The following is a 21,043-nucleotide window of genomic DNA, read 5'->3' on the forward strand; positions in this document are numbered from 1 at the left end:
GAGCAGCTTAAGAGGACTGCAGCCTCGTTAGCCGTACCTGATATGTCCTAGTTACTGTGACATTTTGCTTTCTCTTCTGTGTTTTGCTAGAATTCGGTATGGTTTGAGAAAGGAGTTCCTGATTTTTTTTCCTTTAAAAAAAAAAAATCAATAATGAAATTGACATTCCGTGTTTCTCTTGGGGTTTTTGCTTTTTTTCCCCTCCTCTTCTTGTACAGCCAGGATACACTCTGCGTCACTAAATACCCTAAAAAAATACAGTGCATCTGGCCTGTCATTCATCTGTTCAGCAGTGTCAGCCTTTGAAAGAGGCGATACTTCATAGTTGTTTAAAACCTTCATGAACACTCAGCTTTTTTTCTTTTCTTTTCTTTTTTAAATCTGTATGCATTGTCAGGAGCTATGCAATGAGTTAGTTTTTACAGTTTGGAAGTGTCTAGGAGAGCTTTTTCAAATACCCTTTCCTTACTAAGTACATGTTGTGTGATATTTTTGCCATTAAACTGCTCTTAAAAGTCTCAGGTGCATAGGAATACTGTTCTGAAACTTGATATGCCTCCCAGGGATAGAGTTAAAGTTTGAAGAGAAATGTCGTTATTGGGAGCTGCTTATACTCACATTCTTTTAATGAAGTCTAGTGCAGAAGTAGGGAAAATAATTTTGACTCCTCCAGAGTTCAGGAGCTTGTACAACCTCTGCTCAGTTACTAGCCTGAGTATATGTAATCAGAAATTAAATAATTAAAAAATGCTGCATATGCTTTAGCATGCCAGTGCAGTGTTTAATCAAAAGTTCCTGAAGTAAGAGGGGGCTGTGCAGATTAACAAACACAATGAAGTGTTGAGGTTGTGAAACTTGGTGTGCTGTGGTGGAGTTGACCTGACATGAGAGGGAGCATTCAGGATGGTAAAGGGGCTGGCACAATCCAGACCGGGACAAAGCAGCTCAATTCCTGCCACATAGCAGTGGGTCTGTTGAGTTCAGATCTCTGCAGGGCAGGGTTGCTCGGTGTGCAGGCTCAACACTGTTCTTGGAGGGTGAAGTTGAGTGTGAATATACTCTGTGTACCTGAACACTGCACACAAGGCCAGCTGATGCTGTGACCTGGCAAAGGAAGGCAGCAGAGCTGGCTGCAAGCAGGTTATTTCAGAGAAGTCACTCTCTTTGCATCTGACATACAGACATGGCATTCCATCATATCCCTTTGTGCTCTCTCTACTATACCAAGGGAAAAATGTGAAAAATATCAGTACGACCCAACTGCATCATGAGCGCTGATTATCAGAGTGCCATTCTTTTCTGTGCTTCGAAATGCAGTTATCCTTTAGACTTGGAAAGGCAAGAAATAAAGACCCTTAACACCTTTTTCATCACATCTCAACTAGGCACAGTGCTGTGTTCTGTCAGAGGACTCCATACTTTCTGACAAACTATTAAAGTACTTAAAGGGGGCCTACAGGAAAGATGGGGACAAACTCTTTAGCAGGGCCTGTTGCGGTAGGGGGATAATGGTTCCAGACTAAAAGGGGGTGGGTTCAGGCTAGGTATAAGGAAGACATTTTTTACAATGAGGGTGGTGAAACACTGGAACAGGCTGCCCAGAGAGGTGGCAGATAGCTCATCCCCGGAAACACTCAAGGTCAGGTTGGATGGGGCTCTGAGCAACCTGATCTAGTTGAAGATGTCCCTGCTCATTGCAGGGGAGGTTGGACTAGAGGACCTTCCGACCCAAACTATTCTATGATTCTAAGCTACAAAATATATATATGGGTATTTTACACATATCCATGCACTTTAAAGGGAAGGGGCTTAAACTCCTGAACTTTATCATGACAAGAAGCCTAGCAGAATGAGGCAGAACATAGATTTGAATTTCAGTAATTTAAGCAGCAAGTTTCCTTATGTAGACACTGTTTTAGTAAAGACACCTTTAAGAGAGGATGAGCCAGTGAATCTGAGCAGGGACTTGTGTAGCTAGAATTCTCTGACACTTTCATCATTTGCTCCAAATCATACTGGCTGTCAATGCATTTTTATTTTTGTCCTAGAACATCTGGGACATGGCTTTCATTTGCTTGTAACTGAGCTCTGTGCTGTGTGGTGATGTGGGACACCAAATTCATAGCACTTGCCCAAACTGCAGAAATGGGAGGAAGTGCACAGCTCGTTTTGAATTAAGTGCAGTGGAGGAAGGGTGGGTGATAAAGGTGGGGGGATGTGGGGCATCTCTGTATTCCTTCTTTCTAATTTGTCAGCATATGGAGGTAACTGTGAGAACCATACCAGCAGCCCATGGCTCACAGCAGTCATTACTGTCTAGATGACATAGTTTGTTTCCAAGATGATAGGCCTAAACTGTCATGGTTATTTGGTAGGTGCTTGGTGTAGTACCTTTTAGTAGCAATGGGGAATCTGGCTTCTCTTTACTGCCAAACAATTTCTGACCCGATGCTTATACTGCCCAGTGCTAAGATCTCAAACATCTGAAAGTGGGGCTTAGCCTCCAATAAGAAACAGTTTTGTGAAACGCGTTTTGACCTCGGCTGTGGTGAAGATTAATTACTACATCAATGCTGCCATCTACGGATCTTTAGCTAGCATAGCAACAGAGCTTTGGAACAGCAGAGAGTGGGTATCATGGTGTCATTCCTTTATACACCTGCACCACTTGGTCACACATGCAGGTAAACTGATTATGAAGAGTGAAAACCACTTTGACTCACTAGTGGAAGGGAAGTACCAAAGGCATGGAAACTTTCATCATTCTGGTAGTTGTAGAACCACAAATTCTGTTGTTGCTCAAAGAGTTACAGTTCATACAGGTCTCCTGCTTGCATCTATTTTTGAATAATAAGGTACAATTTTGAGTTGTAAGCGAACACTTCATTTCTGTGTATAGTCTGAATTTACCCTGGAAACTGAAGAATTAGTAGACACCTAGTGGGGGAAGAAGAAGAAGGACTGGAAACAATATTTGCCATTCTTCTGGCTTTATCATATAACAGAAGGATAAAAACTAAAATTAAAAATTAAGCAACCCTCTGTTTCTAAAACTACCAACTCCCAATTTTGTTGTGTTTCATTTGTCTGGTATGTCTCTATCAAAATAATACAAAATAGCAACAACTTTCTTACCAGAGCACTTAATTTTTCTGAAGGAGTGACTGTGTTCTAAAAGTTTTATGATTAAATTATTACATGAAAATAAACAATGCCTTCCTTCCTATGTGGGAATAGGGGACCTCCTTTTTAGCTTAGTAGTTGACCCTTGAAGGTTGTTTTCAGTCTACGTGGAGATGATCCACTCTGAGAAAGTCAGCTTTTCTTTCTGTCTTTAGTGGCAGCTTTTGGGTTTTTTACCCCCTTCTCTTCCTCCTTCAGGAAATAGGAACACCTTGTTTGTTCCTCATGTTCAATCATAGTGAAGGAAGACAGGGATGTGGAAGTCCCTTTGGAATTTAAAAGGAAATCCTGCATCTAATTGTAGATGTCTGTGCCGAACAATTCTGTACAAATGATAATTTCAGCTATTGTTTGCAAATTGGCTTACTGTTGGTGGTGCCCCATGTTACTTCACCTGAAGGAAAACAGTTTCCAAGTAGTCATTACCTCCTAGAAACATCAGTTGTCTCCTATCTATAGAAGTTCTGCTATCAGCATGGATTACTACAATGTTTTTGTTTTAAGGATCTGGTATCCTTTCATATACGACATAAAATATCCCCCTCCATCATGGGATGAACAGCCTCCATTCCAGTGATGGTCTATGTATCTCTCTTACCACTCCTCATATTTTTAGGGCAGCTAATTGTTTGATTGGGGTGGAGGAAGAAGGAAGAAAAATGGATGAATAATTCTTCAAAGCAGTTGAAGATATTATTAGTATGAGGAGATACTGTGTCTGTCACGTCTTTTTGCAAAATTAAGAATGCATGATTGCTCTCTTAGGACACAGAGGAGGACTGTAACTGAGTAACTTCTTAAAGGAGGTCTTGCAATGACGGATGCTTGATGCTTGAAACTCCTCTTGATCTACCAAAGTAATGGACAGAAGTTGATTCAGTAAGTTCTATGGTTTTCTGAGAAGGCATAGTTGTATGATTGAGACATTAAAAAACAAATTTGCGTGAAACAGAAGACAGTGCATATAGTTATTAAAAAAAATAATGTGGTTGCTTCACTAAAGAATTAAGAAATTAGGACATTTCTTTTTCAGAGTTAAAGGACTTTGCAGACTTTCTGGATAAATAACAAGATTTTTTGGTGTGGCTTTCTTTTAAAATTTCCTCTTTGCTTTTATTTTATGCTTACCGAATACACTCCTTTTGTTGAGTCATCACTTTGCTTCAGACACCTTGGTCTCTAGTTGTGAAAAAGAGTTATATGGTGGTCTTAATGGGGAAGTATTTTTTGCAAAGAAATCACTTCTTTGCTACAGCTTTTCTATTTTGTTTCTGTTTTGTCATGAACAAGCTAAACAATTTCCTGCCAGCAATTTGAGCCTTAGAATACTTACAGAGGTCTCTTGGGGGAAAAAAAAAAAAAAGATGAGCTACAGCCACAAATCAACAGAAAGTGTGAATGGTGAGTTGACACAAAAAAACCCCAAAGTTGTGGGAAGCGTTTTAATTTTCAAGTATTGTGAAATAAGCCAAACTGTGTAAATAAGGTGAACATTAAAACCTGTCTTTACTAGTCCTTAGCCTTTGAAGACATGTCTATGATGTCCGTTCCGATGTCCTAATTATAACGTGCTAAGTTACGAGAACGAGAGTTGATTTTTTTTTTTTAATGTTTTTTTTTCACCAAGAATGGCTCAGCCAAAAATAATGAATAATATCTACTGTAGAGGAGGACTGAGGAGTAGCCAATTACTAGACTGTTTACAGAATTGCACTCAAAATCTTGAACAGCAGATATATGAATTACATTTTAGTAGTTAGTTCTAACTTACTGTCTCTACCATGAAAATAGGTCATAATAAATGAAACAAAAATAGCCTATGTGCTTTGCAATGTAGGTCATAAATTGCCATCCTTTGGCTTCGCTCTGGCCAAGCTTTACGCCAGAAGATCATCATTTAGTGCTGAAATCAGCAGGGAGCTGGGAGCGAAGACCCTCTTCAGCCCATCACGTCATGAGATAAGTACCCTTAGGTTGCTTAGGTGTGGACTGGGTGATGTGCATGGTATGTGGGATCAGGTGAGTGGAGAGAAGCAGGATTTCTGCATTGAAACGTGGGAATTTGTAGCATAGTGGGGGATTGGATGTTAGAAGCTGGTAGGAAAGGCTGAAGTTCTTATTCGCCTGTGGTGCCCACCTCTCCCTCCCCAGCACAGACAGTTGTTGCATAGTCAGACATGTCCATGCAAATAGTTCTGGGAGGCTGATGCTACCCTGCGCATCTGTCTGCACTTCTTTTACACCAGAAACATGAAGGAGGTGAAGTTATGGGAGCCCTAAGTTCAGGTAGGACTTGCACACTTTAAAAAGAAAATATTTCTCACATGAAGTAAGATGGCTACAAAACTAGTCACGTTCAAAAGCAAATGAAATCATAACCCTTTGAATTCAGGTGTGTAACATACCAGGGTCCTGGATCACTACTCATCAAATGTATTTCCTCTAAGGCAAGAAATCTGCAGAATGGAAATGTTTATATTAGATTAGTTGGACCATTCCCAGTATAAGGTTCCACTTTGGAGGTTATATGTTTCTCAAGGGCCCCCTGAAGTAAGTACCTGTGTTAAATGAAGTTGCCCTCACTACTTGGTTAGGTAGAGTGGCTCCCGAATGGCAGCTTACCAGAATAAGTGCCAAGATCCCTAACAACTGCTAGATAGCTCTCTACTCTTTAGATTCGTAAAGACTGTAAAAGGCTCAACTGACCCTCGTAGAAACATGAGTTTGATTGCTTCCAGGCTATAGCTGTCCAGGCTTGGAGGACACTTTACTCAGGCTGGGATGTATACCCCAAGAACAAGCAATAATACAAAAGGAAATGGCCTCAAGTTGCACCAGGGGAGTTTTAGGTTGGATATTAGGAAAAATTTCTTCACCAAAAGGGTTGTCAAGCATTGGAACAGGCTGCCCAGGGAAGTGATTGAGGCTCCACCCCGGAGGTATTTAAAAAGTGTGCAGGTGTGGTGCTTGGGGACATGGTTTAGTGGTAACTTGGCAGGGCGTCCTGGTTTGAGGTAAAACAGGAGCAATTTTGTTCAGTAACTTAGTTTCTTAGCTGGGCCTCTTCTAACTACTGAAATTGGCAGCATATTGTGCAGACACCGGTCACTCTCTCAGAGTGATAAGACCAATTGTATATAGCTGATGCCCAGCCATGGTATGCAGAGAGGCTCTTGCTTATACTTATTGCTATAACAACCAAGGCCAACCAACTTTGTTATTTGCCCCGTTGGAGGGTCAGAAGCGGAAAAGCATAGTGGGGTCCCACCTGCAGGGAGGAGCAGACAGGACAGGTGACCCAAAACTGACCAACAGGGGATTCCATCCCATCTGCCTCATGCTCAATATAAAAGCTGAGGGATCAAAGGGTCAGTTCTCTTCCTTCAGTGGCCGACGTCTGAGAAAGACTCTGTTCGTCTGCCTGCGATCCCGATCCTGAATGCAGATCCAGAATCCAGTTCCCGTCTGTCACTGAGTCCAGCCTGGGACTGCCCCAGTGCCAGCCGGTGTTGTGATTGTCATCTCAGGAGCTTGATCTGGTTTTGTATATATTTCATTATTTCTTTTTTATTTTATTATTAATATTTCATTAAAGTAGTTTAGTTCCTTCTAAACTCGTCTCTTTTTCCTCCTCTGCCCCTCTCTTTGAAGAGGGGTAGAGGAGAGCATCTGTCGGTCCCATCTGGGGTCCCCCACGTCCCCAGTAGCTGATTTGGCCTAAACCACAACACAGGGCTGGGTTTACAGTTGGACTTGATGATCTTAAAGGTCTCTTCCAACCAGAATGATTCTATGATTCTGTATCGCTCTGGACTTGTGTAGCTTCAGTGAGCCCCTTGGCAGTATGTCCAGACATGAGGCTTTGCTCGTTTCTCTCCTTGCACGTAGGCATTGTTTGAGAGAGTGCACAGTGGTGGTAAGACACACACCCACAGGATGTTAGCCTTTTGTCTTCCACCATTATCAGGTATGTAGTCACAGATTTTATTACCTAAACCATGAATCCTCTCTGATACCTTTGGAGGGACAGAGACCTTGTGTCTTGAGTTTCCCTGTCCATGCACCAGACACGCAACAGCTTCAGACAAGGTGGGCTAGGTGATCCTTTTGTCTGTCAAGGTTGAACTTGACCAAATAGCGATAGCTGACAGTACCATGGTGTATTACGCAGTCATGAAGGGTGGCATACCACCCTCTTGCTTTGGTTAGGGAAGTTCATCATTTGATGGAACTTACTTGACTTATTGGCAAATTATCAAGTGGGGCTTTGAGCGCTTAAGTCAGGTGTGTCACAAGAGGAGATCTGTCATGATTTCTCAGGACTATTTTAAAAAATGTTTTCCTCTGTTCTGGAGCCCATCAGACATGAGGCCACCTTTTCCAGTTTTCTGACGATACAGAGAGATTGGTCAGGATGCAGAGGAGTTAGTTGTGATGGCACCAGTCCGTCTGAGAGGCAGCTTTCGTTCAAGACACTTTCAGCTAACAATGCAGTCACCTCACATTTGTTTCTTTGTGTTTTGTCATTGCTTTCCAGCCTGAGGATAGCTTTTGGGATTGGTAAAGCACGTCCACTAAACCCTGGGGAGAAACAGTCACTCAAGAAGAAGCGCTTATTCTCTTGCATTTCTTAAATGAACTGATTTTCCCTGTGGTGTGAGACAAATACCTTTCTGTGTTTTAAAATTTTTGGTTTGGTTTGGTTTTTTTTACATTTTTATTTATGTGTCTTTTACATTTAAGAAAATAAAATCGGTTCCATAAAGGGATACACAGCAGTAATCTCTGTGCTTTTCTGTGGAGAGCTTTTCTGTCACTTGTCACCATGGGTTTTATCAAGGGCTTGATGAGAGAGGTGGGTTGGTTTGTTCTGCCTTTGCTTAATGATTCCTTTCCATAATGGGATGTTAATTTGGTGCTGTCTTTCCTCACACTTTCCTCACACTTTCACTCACTTTCCTCCACACTCTTTGAGCCTGTGGTCACCAGCTCTTTTCACTGTTTGATGAAGATAATGTTTTGGTAGCTGTGTGCTCTGCCAGAAGTATGAAAGAAGATTCAAGCCTGTGTGGCTGAAGCAGTGTAACATCCTGTGTTTCCCCTCTTTTCTTTTTAAGATTCTCCTCAGAATTCAACCCAGATTCATACGTCACTTGTCAGAAAATCAGCCTGCTGCTTTTTCTTCTAAACCCTCATATTTCTAGAACTGGGGCATCTCTGTACCTCTTGGACGTCAAACACATTTTCTTTTTTTTATATTTGTAAAGGTTGTTCAGGAGTGTTTCTTTCTTCTTCAGCACAGTAACTGTCTCTGTGCTGACTGTCGTAGAGAACAGCAGACTGTGAGACAACAAGGGAGCTAGGGGTAAACACCAGGCATGAGCCTCGGTGTCAACAGTGGAATCGTTAGGGAATATTTCCACTCCAGAAATAAAAATTGGAGTTTTATTTACACCTTAGTGAAAGCAGTGCTTTGGCTACAGGTCTGAGCCAACGTTTGCAGTAGCTGTTGTGCAGCCTGATCTCTCTTAACCTGAGCACTGTGTTCCTTCTTCAAGTGACTTCTTTGGGCTGCAGTTAAGAAAGGTGAGTGTTTACAATAATCCAGTGAATGTTCATACAAATATTCATTCAAAGGAAAAGAAAGATGGCTTGCTTATAACTGAAGATTGGGATGTGTTGTCTATATGCATACCTCCATCTTCTCATCTACTTCTGAACCCCTTCTTTCTGTTGGAAGTGTGAGGTGGGCAAATGGGAAGGTCAAGGTGTGCTTCACTCTTTCCACAGTATGTTCGACCAGCAAGGGAAGTAAACAGTCAGGAGTCTGCCTTACTGGTATTCTTAAGCTAAAAGTCATTGCCCTTAAGTCATGTACTTCCAGACTGCGAATTATTTATTACATCCCAAAAAATCTTGGGGCAAATACATGCACCAGTAAACTGAGTTGAAGTAATTTCTGCTTAGTATAGTAGTGATTGTGAAAAGAGGTTAAAGGGTAAGGGGACAGGATCAGAAAAAGAGCTCTAGCATATTCAGAGTTTTGAGAGAACTGTGAAGATCTCAGTACGTGAAGCAGAAGAGATAGAGTAGTGGTAGACAAAAAAATACTCTTAACAAACACAAAGTGACAATCGGTGTAAGGGGACTTGAGGCTTCTGTGATCTGGACTGAGGGCTCTGCCTTGTGTTCAACTGATGGAAAGAGCTGTGCTTGTTCAAAACAGAATCATGGCTTCCCCAGCTGCGTTCTCCCCGCCTTTATCAGAGCCTTGCCAAGGAGGCAGCAAGAACAAACGTGTGGCTTTGCTTCACCTGCTGAAAGTGCAGTTTTATAGCGGGGCTGAGCCGGTTGAAGCACAGGCTGACGCTTACGGAGCAAGTGCTTGGCCTCAGCCTGTACTTTTCTATCTACCACTTGCCGTGCAAGTCACCTGACTTCCTACAGGCAGTGGTTATAGGGAGATAAAATAATGTTTAAAAATAGAACATATATATTTTTGCAGGGATCATTTCCCGCTGGCTTAAGTTTTTAAACCTGCATCCTTCTGGGTGGTTGAATGGCAGCATCGGAGCATGGAAAGCAATAGGAACGTGCAGCTGGAAGGCAGAACCGGGTCTTTTTCCTTCCCTTACTCTGTACCACAAGATTCACGGTTGATTGCTTCAGCCCAGGTTTGGGTGCTTGAGGTTAAGGCACGTGTTGCTGTAGAGTCAGTAGCCTCTGCCAGAGGAGGGGGGCAGGTAGGGCAGAAGACCATAACCTCTGAACTGGGGTTCTCCACAGTTTATCACACCGAGCAATGATTTTAATAACTGTAAGAAGAAACCAGAAAGTCATTATCAGCCAAAAGCTCTGCCCTATACAAAGCTGTGCCATCTGAGATATCAGACTATAATAACAAATGGATAATCAGTTGTTTCTTAACTGGTGTCAGGATTTGCTAAGGATTTTGAGGGTGTTTTTCAAATGGGGCTATGCTCCATTTTCACAGTAGTTAAGATACCTCTGCATTGCAATTGGGATGTGAAGTCTGTCTGCTATGGCACCTCTCAGGCACACACGCACACACACAAAATACACATTTGGGTAACTTTATTTAAGAAGAGGAAAGCAGTGGGAGTTGACAAAAAGATACCAGGGGTTGACTGTGTCTGGAAGCAAAGTGGTACACCTTTGAATGGGCTTCCCTGGGATGAGCTGCCCTTTTCAAAATCAGACAGTACTAAGTGGCATTTGTAGTTGTAGGCTGTCACCACTTTCACACTTACCTTTCCTAATTGCTTTTATTAAGGGGAAAGTACCAAGCATGTTATTACCAGAGATCTGTGAACTAAGTGTAATTATGCAGATTGGGAATGTGGTTTTATTTAAGGGGAGGGAAGCTGGTCTGCCCTGCAGCAGGATTAACCTCTGCAGTCAGTATTCTGTAAGCAGCTTATGGAGGTAAATGTTACATGTGTCTTTGCCAGCTTGGCTAAATATTGCCAGCTGTCTTAACCCTTTTTAAAGATAAATGATCTGTAATTGGATTTCTGTACTGGATAATTTTTAACAAGGGCTATTACAAGAAGCAGTAATTGTTACAAAGAAACTGCACAATAGGCATATTATTATGAGACGTTGCATCTCTCTGAGTGGTTTAGTATTTGTCTATGAGAATCAGGGTAGCAGATTACAGAGAAACGTGCTTTGATGTGGCAATTCCCATTATTCTTCTTATGTCTGAGGAAACAGAAATGGTAATGAAGTTTGGGTTGAGTTGGCGGGGGTGGGGGAAGGTGATGCTACCGAGAGTTACTTTGTACCAACATCTGGACTTTTAAAAGTTAAATTGAAAGAAGAAGAAAGAGAAATTGATTACTATCTTCTATATTTCTAAAAAACTTTTAAAAATAAAAACAGACGCTATTTTTGTCTGCAATAATAATTTTTTAAAAAATAAAATAATTTAAAATTTCAATCAGATATCGTTTCTCCATACAGACAGTTTCTCTTGGAGGGAGGTAGATATTAAGAGTGGAAAACGTTTGTTTCAATAGAATTTTAACCACTCTGGTGGTAATCTTTGCTTCATGCCTGTTGTAAAATATTAATAAGTTAAAACTGAAGCCAAACGGGAATAGCAAATTGTGATGTTGCCCACAGTATTTCATTTGCTTGGTGTTGTTACCAAAGGCCAAAAAGTGGGGTTTGGGAAGCACAGATAAGAGTACTCAAATAGTAAAATCTAAGTTTTCAAATTAAGGGATATTTATAATTCACCAGTTTGTTTTGAGCAAATAAAACACAAATCTATTTAGCTTCTGAGGTATTTGTGGTTTTCTTGACACTAGCATTTCAGCTTTTAAGTATGGAGCACAGAAATCACTAAAAATGTTTAGCCATTTTTCCCAAGTTCATGTAGTGTTAATTGGTTGTTGTATTTTTGTGTGTTTGTTGCCATTCTAAACACCCTAAAAGGTGGGAGTTTTTTCAAAATCATATTTTAATTCCTTGTTTTCTTACAACCACTGCTTGATTACAGTTCTCAAAGGAAGCACTGCTTGATTCTTACAGATTTTAGGATAGCTCCCTGTTGTGCTCCCCATGACTAGTAATTTGCTTGCATTTTTTTTCCTTTATTATTCTCTGCTAAGCCTTATCATTAATTTGTCCACTTTCATTCTACTCGTAACAAAAATTCATTAGTTCAAGTTTTTTTTAACATAGCCACTTTGGTCTTCTTTATTTGAAAGAATACTTTTTCTTTTGGAGAAAAGAATTATGACTTATCTTTTATCCTAGTTATGCTGGCAGTTGGAAAAGCGGTAAATAAAATACTAAGTGTTTTGCACCAAGGAGAGGACAGTTCTTTGTGGATCCCAATAAGAAAGGCACAAACACTTGCAAGGCAGATAACTATTAATTAATAGCCCAGAAAAGCCAATAGCAAGTTAGGAAATCTTACGTCTCTTCTGATGCTGGGAACCCTGAAATGTTACAGCATTGACTGGACCTCTGGTCAGGGACAGCACACAGCACAGATCCCGTCCATGGTGATGTTCACCAACTCTGGGATCACTAGTATTCCTCCAGGGTCTTGCTCGCAGTACAGATTCATCAGTCACTGACAGAATCAAGCTGGGAGTGAGGACTTAGCTTTTAAGACTCCCTTGGACAATGTACTGCTGTATTCTTGTCTCATTAATAAAGCTGCAGTCCCAGAACTGTTGTGTACAATAATTCACATGAACGAGACAATATACTATATGTATACTTAAGATTACGTGTGCATTGACAACACATTGAGTAATTATGTGTTGACTGTGCATACATTGATTAATTATACCATTAATTAGATATGCCTTGATTAAGTAGCAGTCACATAGTATCCATGATACAGAGGCATACACCTCGATTAGTGGTTATGTTGACCACTAACTCATCACAGAATAGTCATCCACTGCTAGCTACTACAGTAGGTAAACAAATCATCATTGATAAGGTTAATTCTGTAATTGCGAACATTTTGGTTCAAAGTGTTGCTGATTTTCTGATTTCTTATGGATCGAAGAAGTATTGCTGTTCTAAGCAAAGGTCACTTAACTAACGTAAAATTTCCTTTATAAAAGGTTCTGAGGTGCTCTGCAGTTCTTGTTGTGTCTTGCTGACATTCTTCCCCTCCCACTTGGCCACTGCTGTCGTTGTCCTGTGCGTGGAAGAGTCCTGTTGTGAGCAGTTGAGTTCCATCGTCTGATTAGATAGAGTGTAAATCATAGTTCTTTTTTTCTTTTGAGATGCTGACAAAGTTGGGTAAAACTGTGAAAAGAAAGTAGCAAAAATTTCTGCCACCAACGTGTCTGTGGCCAGTGAGGCGCACTAGTTTCCTGTTTTTGTTTGTGACAAGAAAATGGCACCTTGTGAAAGAGCGTTAGAATCCGATTTCTGAGAAGTAATTTCAGAATTCGAGCTTACCGTCTTTATGCCTTGCTAATTGTAGCTATTTTGACAGAGAATGTAGATTAACCAATAAAGATTGCTCAGTCTTAGAAGAACTGATTAAAACATTGAAGATAAATACCAGTCTTTTTTTCTTTCTTTTTTCCTTTTTTTTTGAAGTTGTGAAGACCTTATCTAGGCCATATGACAATGAGACTTCATCTGTAGTTAAAATATGTTATGTTACTAACTCTTTATTGATATCTGTTCTAAAAATCTTTTTCTTATGGACATTTTTAAATTGCAATTCTGATCATTAATCATTTAATTTCAGCCGGAATTTGCAAGTTGCAGCACAAGATGCACTGCAAAGGGATATATGATGACAGTGTGGTGCTTTACTGCTTGAATGGAGATGCTGAGCTGTACAGTAAGTGCCTCCACAGCACCAGCAACCACGCTGTTAATTTTTCCAAGTTCAGCTCCCACATGCGGTGGAGGAAACGTAAAGAGACCTTTTATGGAGGCAGTAAAATCAGTTCAGGCAACAGGAGGCATTTTCCTGACCCTAGACTCTCCATCTACGGTGGTCCTCAGCTAGTTGCCCTCAGCCATGAGCTTGGCCTCTGTAGGTTTGCCTGGCTGTTGACAGCTCTCCCTGCTGTATGTAGGTATGGAGGGACTCCTTATGGCCAAGGGCATGGGATGCAGGTGCTAGCCAAATGGCTGGAACAGTGCTGGAGAAAAGCAAGGAGGGGCAAAGAGATGGCCTGGCTGTGCTCAGAGTTGTAAGCTGCTCGTTTTGCAGTTATCACTGGCGTTTGTGGTCACTGGTTTTACTTGCCGGTGGTGGTATCCAAGCATGCTCATTTTAGAGCTTCTGCTCTAGCTTGTGGGTTAAGAAAAGTTAAAGTGGAAAGATCCTTTGTTTAATGAAATGAATACAATGTAATCTGTTATGTTAGTAGTTTCAGATGGCCTTATTATTATTTTTTTTTCTCTCCACAGAACTGAGATGCTATTTTTAATAGTGATGTACAATGTGTTATCTTCTTGCCAGCGTCTTTCTAGATGTCCTGTCTGATCATTTATGTCTGTTGTTGTCTAGAACAAAGTCACTAGGAGAGATCATGAGATGTTGTGAAGTGTTGGGGATATGAATGTGAAACTTTGCCCTCTATGCCTCTTAGTATAAAGAACATTATTATATGTCTATCCTAGTAGCTAGCCCTGACACACTTAGAATAGTTGGTTTGCACTCATCTGAGTGAAGGAGTACGATTCTGTTGGGTATTTAGCTCTTTCAAATAGCTGGCATTGTGAATGCACTGTATTTATTCTTTAAAGGACAAAAAAAAAATATTATATTGTCTTGGAGTTCTCTTTGATAACTTTTCAGGAGTCTTCCGTTGTCTCTTTTTGCCAAAAAATGCCTCACACGTGCAGCTGGCAGGGGTGCTTCATCTCTTCCTGCTCAACTGGGGACAATGACAGAATTGCTGTAATTTTCCATGCTTAGAAGTTGTGATATTAAGGTTTCATCAAGCTCTTAGGCCCTTAGTATCAGCAGCTGCTGATAAAACATTATCTGGCTGCTTTGTAGGCTAGTAAGTTGAGAATAATCAGTTTTCAGCATCTCTATATTTAAAGTAGGCTGCCACGGAGTGCCTTCTGCTAAGTAACCACAACTTCCCTCGAAAGTTACGTGCCACAGGAAGGATGAAACTGCTAAGTCTAGCTTATTAGAGGGAGGAACATAGCTCTCCTTGTGCTTGGTATAAGACAATGTATACTTTTCTGGAGGGGATAGGATAACCACAAATGTTGCTGCCTTCAGAACAGGTGCAAAACTTGCTTTTTTAGTTTAGCCCTTTGCACAACATCTGTCACAACTGAGGAAAAGAAAAGAGGAAGAGGAGAAACTCATATTTTTGCACTAAGGAAAAATGAATGCAGCTTTTTTGAAAGAAATCTAGGCTATGTCTTGACCTTTCTTTATTTTAGGAGGATGCTAATGACAGCATTTTGATAAGGTCTTAAATAGAGAACAACACTAGAAGATTTTAAAGTTATATTATTTGCTAGTTTCACTGCAAGGCCATTGAGTTTCATGTTGGTTTCTCGTCTAACTTAATCAAAGTTTTGACCAAATTTCTTAGCGATAGAAGGACGCAGGTTGTAAAGGAGCCTCTGGAGATTGTTTTGTCCAACCCTGGTCGTGCCAATTTAATCAGGACTGGGTCCTGATAAGTTTTCAGTATCTCTAAGGAGAGAGATTTCACAGGCTTTCTGTGTAACCTTTCCCAGCGTCTGACTAACCTCATGATGAAAAAGATGTTTCCTAATGTTTAGTTGTTCCTTGCTGCAACTCATCCCCGTTATTGTGTGTTGCCATCTTTTCTGTACCCCTCCCCATTAGGCAGTTGAAGACAGTGATAACATTTTGTTTCAGTCTTCCCTCTCCAGGCTGAACCATCTCAGCTCGTTCAGCCTCTCCTGTATGCTACAGCTACAGCAGCACATGCTGTGCTGCGGCCCCTTCGTCCAGTCCTCTGCTGACTTGTTCCAGTATATCAGTATCTTGTATTGGGAAGCCCAAAACTGGGTATAGGATTCCAGGTATGATCTCACAAGTACTGAGTGGAGGGGAAAGATCGCTTGCCTCGACGTTGTTTCCAACACAGTCGCATACATGTTTGGCTATGAGATCACATTACTGACTCCTCCTGAACTTGTCCATCAGGACCCCAGACCTTTTTAATGCCACGCTGCTTTCTAGCCAGGTAATGCCCAGTCTGTGCCCCGCTGTTGTGTGAGGTTATTCCATCTCAGATGCAGGACTTCACATTTGACTTTGCTGAACTTCATGAGGTTCCTGGGAGACCATTTTTGCTGCCCTGTTGTTCTTTAATGCGTCTCAGCAAGGTTATTCAAATTTGGAAGTCATGGGGCAAGATCCCGATTTTGAGACTTAACTTTATCTACTGTGGTAGGAAAAGTAAATCAGTACACTGTTGATCTCCGCATGTATAGAGATACCCTGTTCTCTTCTGCCATCCAGCTCGAACACAGTTGGATTTACATTCTTTCTTTGCACTTACCTTCTTTCCTTCCTCTCTCTACAGTTTGGGTGAAGTGGTGAAGAGTTTTGATTTGACTGTTCATAGGAGAAGAGACTAGGTGACTTGGAGGAAGGGGATTTGATGTAGGTGTGTAAAATCAAGAGTAATGTGGACAGGGTAAATAGGGAATCACTGTATTCACTCATTTCTAGTACACGAAGCAGGGGACTTCAAATGAAACTAACAGGTGTCACATGCGAAAGAAAATGGCTTCATACACCCTTGGTAGTTAGACTGTGGAACTTCTTGCTGCAAGATGCTGCAGGCTCAGACATTTTATCTGAGTTCAAAAAGGGACCAGACAGGCTGGTGGAAGAAAAATTGATTGAGGACTGTCATGTGCAAAGATGAGACATCTGCCTCAGGAAGTCTGAAGTTAGATACTGCAGGAAGCCAAGACAGTATTTGGAGGGGAAAAAAAAAGAAGGAAATATGTCTAAGCATTTACTACACAAACAGCAATTCCCCTGTTTTTCTTCACAAAAAGGTTGCAGCTTGGCTGAGTTCATTTTGTACCATAGCCTTAGTCTGCAGGCTGTGGCTTAGACAAGACTGTATTAGGAAATAATTCACTCAGGTGAGTTTGATGTTTTTCTAGTGATTTTTGGTGTCTGTTGACCTTGCCTGTATTGAGCCAGCACAGTGGGATACTGCTAAGATACAAACCTTAGTTCAACTTGACTTCTTTCCCTGCTCTGTACCACAAACGTGAAGACAGAAGAGACGGAGTACTTCACTGCTTTTCGGTTCCTCCAAAACTGGTCATGTAAGGCAAAGCTTCTCTTCTCTTCAGCTGCACCCTATTTTTCTTATGTTGCAGGCTGTCTCATCGTTTTCTTGGAGTCTATTCGTTCCTTGCTTACCTGTAAGCTTTTGAGTGAATAATGTTAGTCTTTACTGCAACGTCTGTTTCAAAAAAACCCAAAACACAAACCCCTCCATTTTTTTCTTTCTACTTATGAGCTTGCTGGTTTAAGAGGAGTAATTAACCACCTTCAGGAATCGTGTTATTTGTGGTAGCATGTTCACCACTTCAGACAGTTGCTGTTACTGTCCTTTGCTAGGAGGTGACCATGTTGCTGACAGGTTCTTCATCCGCATAGCTTTCAGGGCTGCAGCCAAAAGAGTCAAGCAGCAATGCCTTGGGGAGTACCTGTCCTCTTCTGCTGGCACTGTAAGCCACAGGAGATTGTGTTCTTTATCTCCACACTTTCAGTTAGGCTTCAATGTCTTCAAGCCCAAGGTGGCTGAAGGAACCAGCTCTGAAGGAACCAGGTTCGTCTGAGCCCTTGCAGTAGTACTCCTTTGTTTTACATTTTCAGCGAAAGAAAAGGTGAAGGCACTAAATGCTCTTTTGCTGAAAATGAGTGTCTGTTTGGGGTTTTTTCACATGATGTACCTTCACTTTGTCATGTGTTCAATAACAGATGTCTATACAACTTTCTTTTCTGGACTTGAACAGACATAGCCAAAATGTACCATTTGGCCCCCATCATCATTTTTATTTCTATGTGCTCTGTCACATTTCCCACCAGATAAGATTTGAGAAAGATATCAGCAGTGGACACGTAGTCTAGTTGGAGTCCTCTTAGCAACTGTCTTAGCCCTACACTCCAAAGTGCAGAGTTAAAAGATATTATATCATTTTGTCATGAACATGGGTTTTAAGATCCTAACTGAAATTCACCCTCCAAAGAGACCCAGTTTCTCTGAAGAACTTCAGTCAGATCCTTATAATGAGCAAGCCATTTGAACCTGCTGCTATTTGTCAGCTGCTTTGTTTCTGTGTGAAAAGGGTGAGTGAGCTCTGGATCTGTATGACCACTTCCCAGCCTTTCACGTAGAAGGGGGCATTTCCTAGAATGTATCAAAAGCTTTCCACCAAAGCAAAAGCTCATTTTCTTTTGCAGAGCTCACACTGCTTCAGCCACATGTTGCATGGTGTGGCACGCTCATGTCTTTTAAGACAGACACGTTTGTTATATACTTAGTGTTGGAGAGGAAAAGAGATATCAGGTATGGCTTTACTCCCTTTACTCATGTCTGTGCGACATGCAGGAGGAGAGGGGGACATGAGGTGTGCCACTGCAGGTAACTGCTACCGTAAAAATACTCTGACAAACAGTAGTGGGGGAAGAGTACCAGCACGATGAATGAGTACGAGCATCTTAAAGAAAAGCGGTTGTTTGAGAACAGCTGTAAGTTTTCAGTATTACTGCTCTCACTTGCTCCCATGCAGCAGCTTGTTACCATCTCTCTGGTGGTGTCTACCAGCCCCACAGCACAGCTGGCAGAAGAAATTGGACAGATGCTCTATAAACAACTTCAGTGAAGTGTCCCAGGCCAACTGAAATCACCACTGCTACTTTTGGCAGTTTCATATAAGTGCACAGAAAAGAGGCGATACGAGTGTGCACGAGCTATGACTGCGTGCTGCCAAGTAGTGAGGGGAAGCAGTGGCATCAGCTGCCAGAGCTATAAATTGTTGCTGTCTGTCTGTGTGTCTGTGCCCTTAGGACTCTTGTCAGGAAGCTGATCTTATCTTAACTTTTAAAGGTTTTTATTTTATTGGTTTCTTCATCATTTGAGAAATACTAAAATAAGGAGAAAAAAATAGCTTTTCTCAAACCCGTATCTAACTGGACCAACACTCTAAGGCTTACTAGAGCAAAACCAGTATTGGGATGTAGAGTGAGCTGTTTGAGAATGTTGATGTGATTTTTAAAAAAGTCTAAATTTGAAAAGAACGGAATTGCTAACATGAGAAAACAGGGATAGAGAAAGATTTTCAATTCATATCTTCACTTCGTTTCCACTTACAAGAGAATAGATATCTGCATTATGTGATGCTGTAATATATATTTGGGTTATATTTTACAGACAAATATAAAAAAGACGTCTTGCCTTTAAGGTTTTATAATCACAGTTAGATGAAATGCATATCAAAATAAAAAGCCAGACATTAGTAGAATAAAATAAGCTTGTACTGGTGTGATGTTAATAATGCATATATTTATTTCTACAGCTTCTAGGTATTCGTGAGTGGTCTGTCTGTGGTTTTATTAGGCTATCATTTGCTTACTCCAGTAGGAACAAATTCTTAAATAATATTTTAAAATAGTTTATTAAAAAAGCTGGCAAGAACAGAAATGCTGTAACATACAGAATTAAGTAGAACTTCTGTTAAAAATTATTTTTCTTACTTGGTTTTTCTGTAGTTGTATAGTGTATTTTGTATTTAAAAACTCAATTTTGACAATCTAAGTGGTATGAAATATAGGGGGTTTTGCATTCTTTCCCATAAGAAAGTAATCGTTAATTTAATGTTTCCGTGCTGCTGTTCAGATATGACCCTTCCATGTTTGCAGGTAGGTGGAGGTCAACACGCAAGGAAGGAAAGATCTGCAAAGATGACAAGTGTAGCTATGTTTGTTTGACTTCCACTGCAGCCTCAACGCCAGAGAGATACAGCTGCAATAAATAACATTTATTCTGACATCTGGCATTGCTTTTACCAGTAATTATCAGGCAGCACTCTTTAGTTTTCCTTTTCCATCGCAACCTCATGGTGCAATTACCAAGTTGTGTTGGCAGGTGAAGGCATATTAATAAGATAGAAGACAAAAGAAGAGACATGGGGGCCAGGAATAAAGTAGGGAAGGAAACTGACACATGACGGAAGGGCACGACAGCAGGAACCCAGGGCTTGCATCCTGGATACTCAACTGGTATTGAACCGATTCCAGCAGGATGTGTTTAAGTCATTTGCTCTCTTTGCTGGCCCAATTTCATTGTTCCCAAAGGGATCCCAGATACGCTGTGTGAAGGTGTGATGGGAAAGCTTGTTCTTTCCCAGCCAATCTGCTGTTCTCATTTATTGATCTCCCAGGTAAACAGCGCTTAAAAAGAGGTGGCCATCTCACGCCATCAGAATTACCCATTAAATTACTTCTTGGTGACTTCAACTGTGAACACTTACGTTTGTTTCGAAAACGTTTGTCTTGTGTCCATGTCTGAATTCAGCAGAAGTTCTGAAGAACCCTGTATCACTGCTCTTTTAACTGAATCGGTGCAGTTTTCATATTACAGTCTCTTGCTTCAACTTATTTTTTGTGTTTATAAATAATTTATATACAACTAGAGTAGACACTCTTTACAATACACACTAGAAAGAAAAGTTCTCCTTTCTGAAAAGGAGTAAAGAGATAATACACCTTGCAAAGATGAGTGATTTAACATACGGGAGATATTCAGTGTTGGGGAGAACCAAACAGTTCATTAGTTTTTCATCTATTACATTTGACAATGTCATCTATGTGAATTGTCCAGTAAGACATTCATGCTCCAAATACTATAAAATGCAGTTTCATCTCCAAAGGGCGATAAACGAAACACATGGGATGGTCAAACATGTACAGAAATTGTCCATTTTATCTCAAATTTTGATTCCTTTGTTTGTGTGACTTGGCTAACAAAACCATCAACTGTGATTGGAGCTCAGGTAGAGGTCTTGCAATTTTCAGATGTTCTAGTTGTAGTCAGTCTGAACTGTAAGCTGAACTGTAAGCTCCTTTATCAGACATCCAGTTAAAATGTAAATTGAGTCTTTGCTTGAGTTAATAACATGCAGGCACATGTATGTGCAGTATGGAATTTGAACATTCACAGCGGTTCATATTTCCTGGAAAAATAATGAGATCAGTCAAAATGATACAGCTAGGAAATTATAATGCTGATTTTTCCTGCTGTCCTATGGCAATTCTTTTTCAGTCCAATGTCCCTCCTTGATTTCCTGACATCCTGAGGAACAGAATCTT

At 40.8% G+C, this 21,043-nt stretch overlaps 1 protein-coding gene across 1 annotated transcript in view; it reads left to right on the plus strand.

The window, feature by feature from the left end:
- UBAC2 (UBA domain containing 2) overlaps nucleotides 1-21,043 on the plus strand; it is a 98,352-nt gene that overhangs the window by 23,215 nt on the left and 54,094 nt on the right. The gene's annotated exons all lie outside the window — the stretch shown is intronic.

Source organism: Charadrius vociferus, unplaced genomic scaffold (genome assembly GCF_000708025.1).
Source record: "Charadrius vociferus isolate BGI_N301 unplaced genomic scaffold, ASM70802v2 scaffold110, whole genome shotgun sequence".
NCBI classification, from domain to species: domain Eukaryota; kingdom Metazoa; phylum Chordata; class Aves; order Charadriiformes; family Charadriidae; genus Charadrius; species Charadrius vociferus.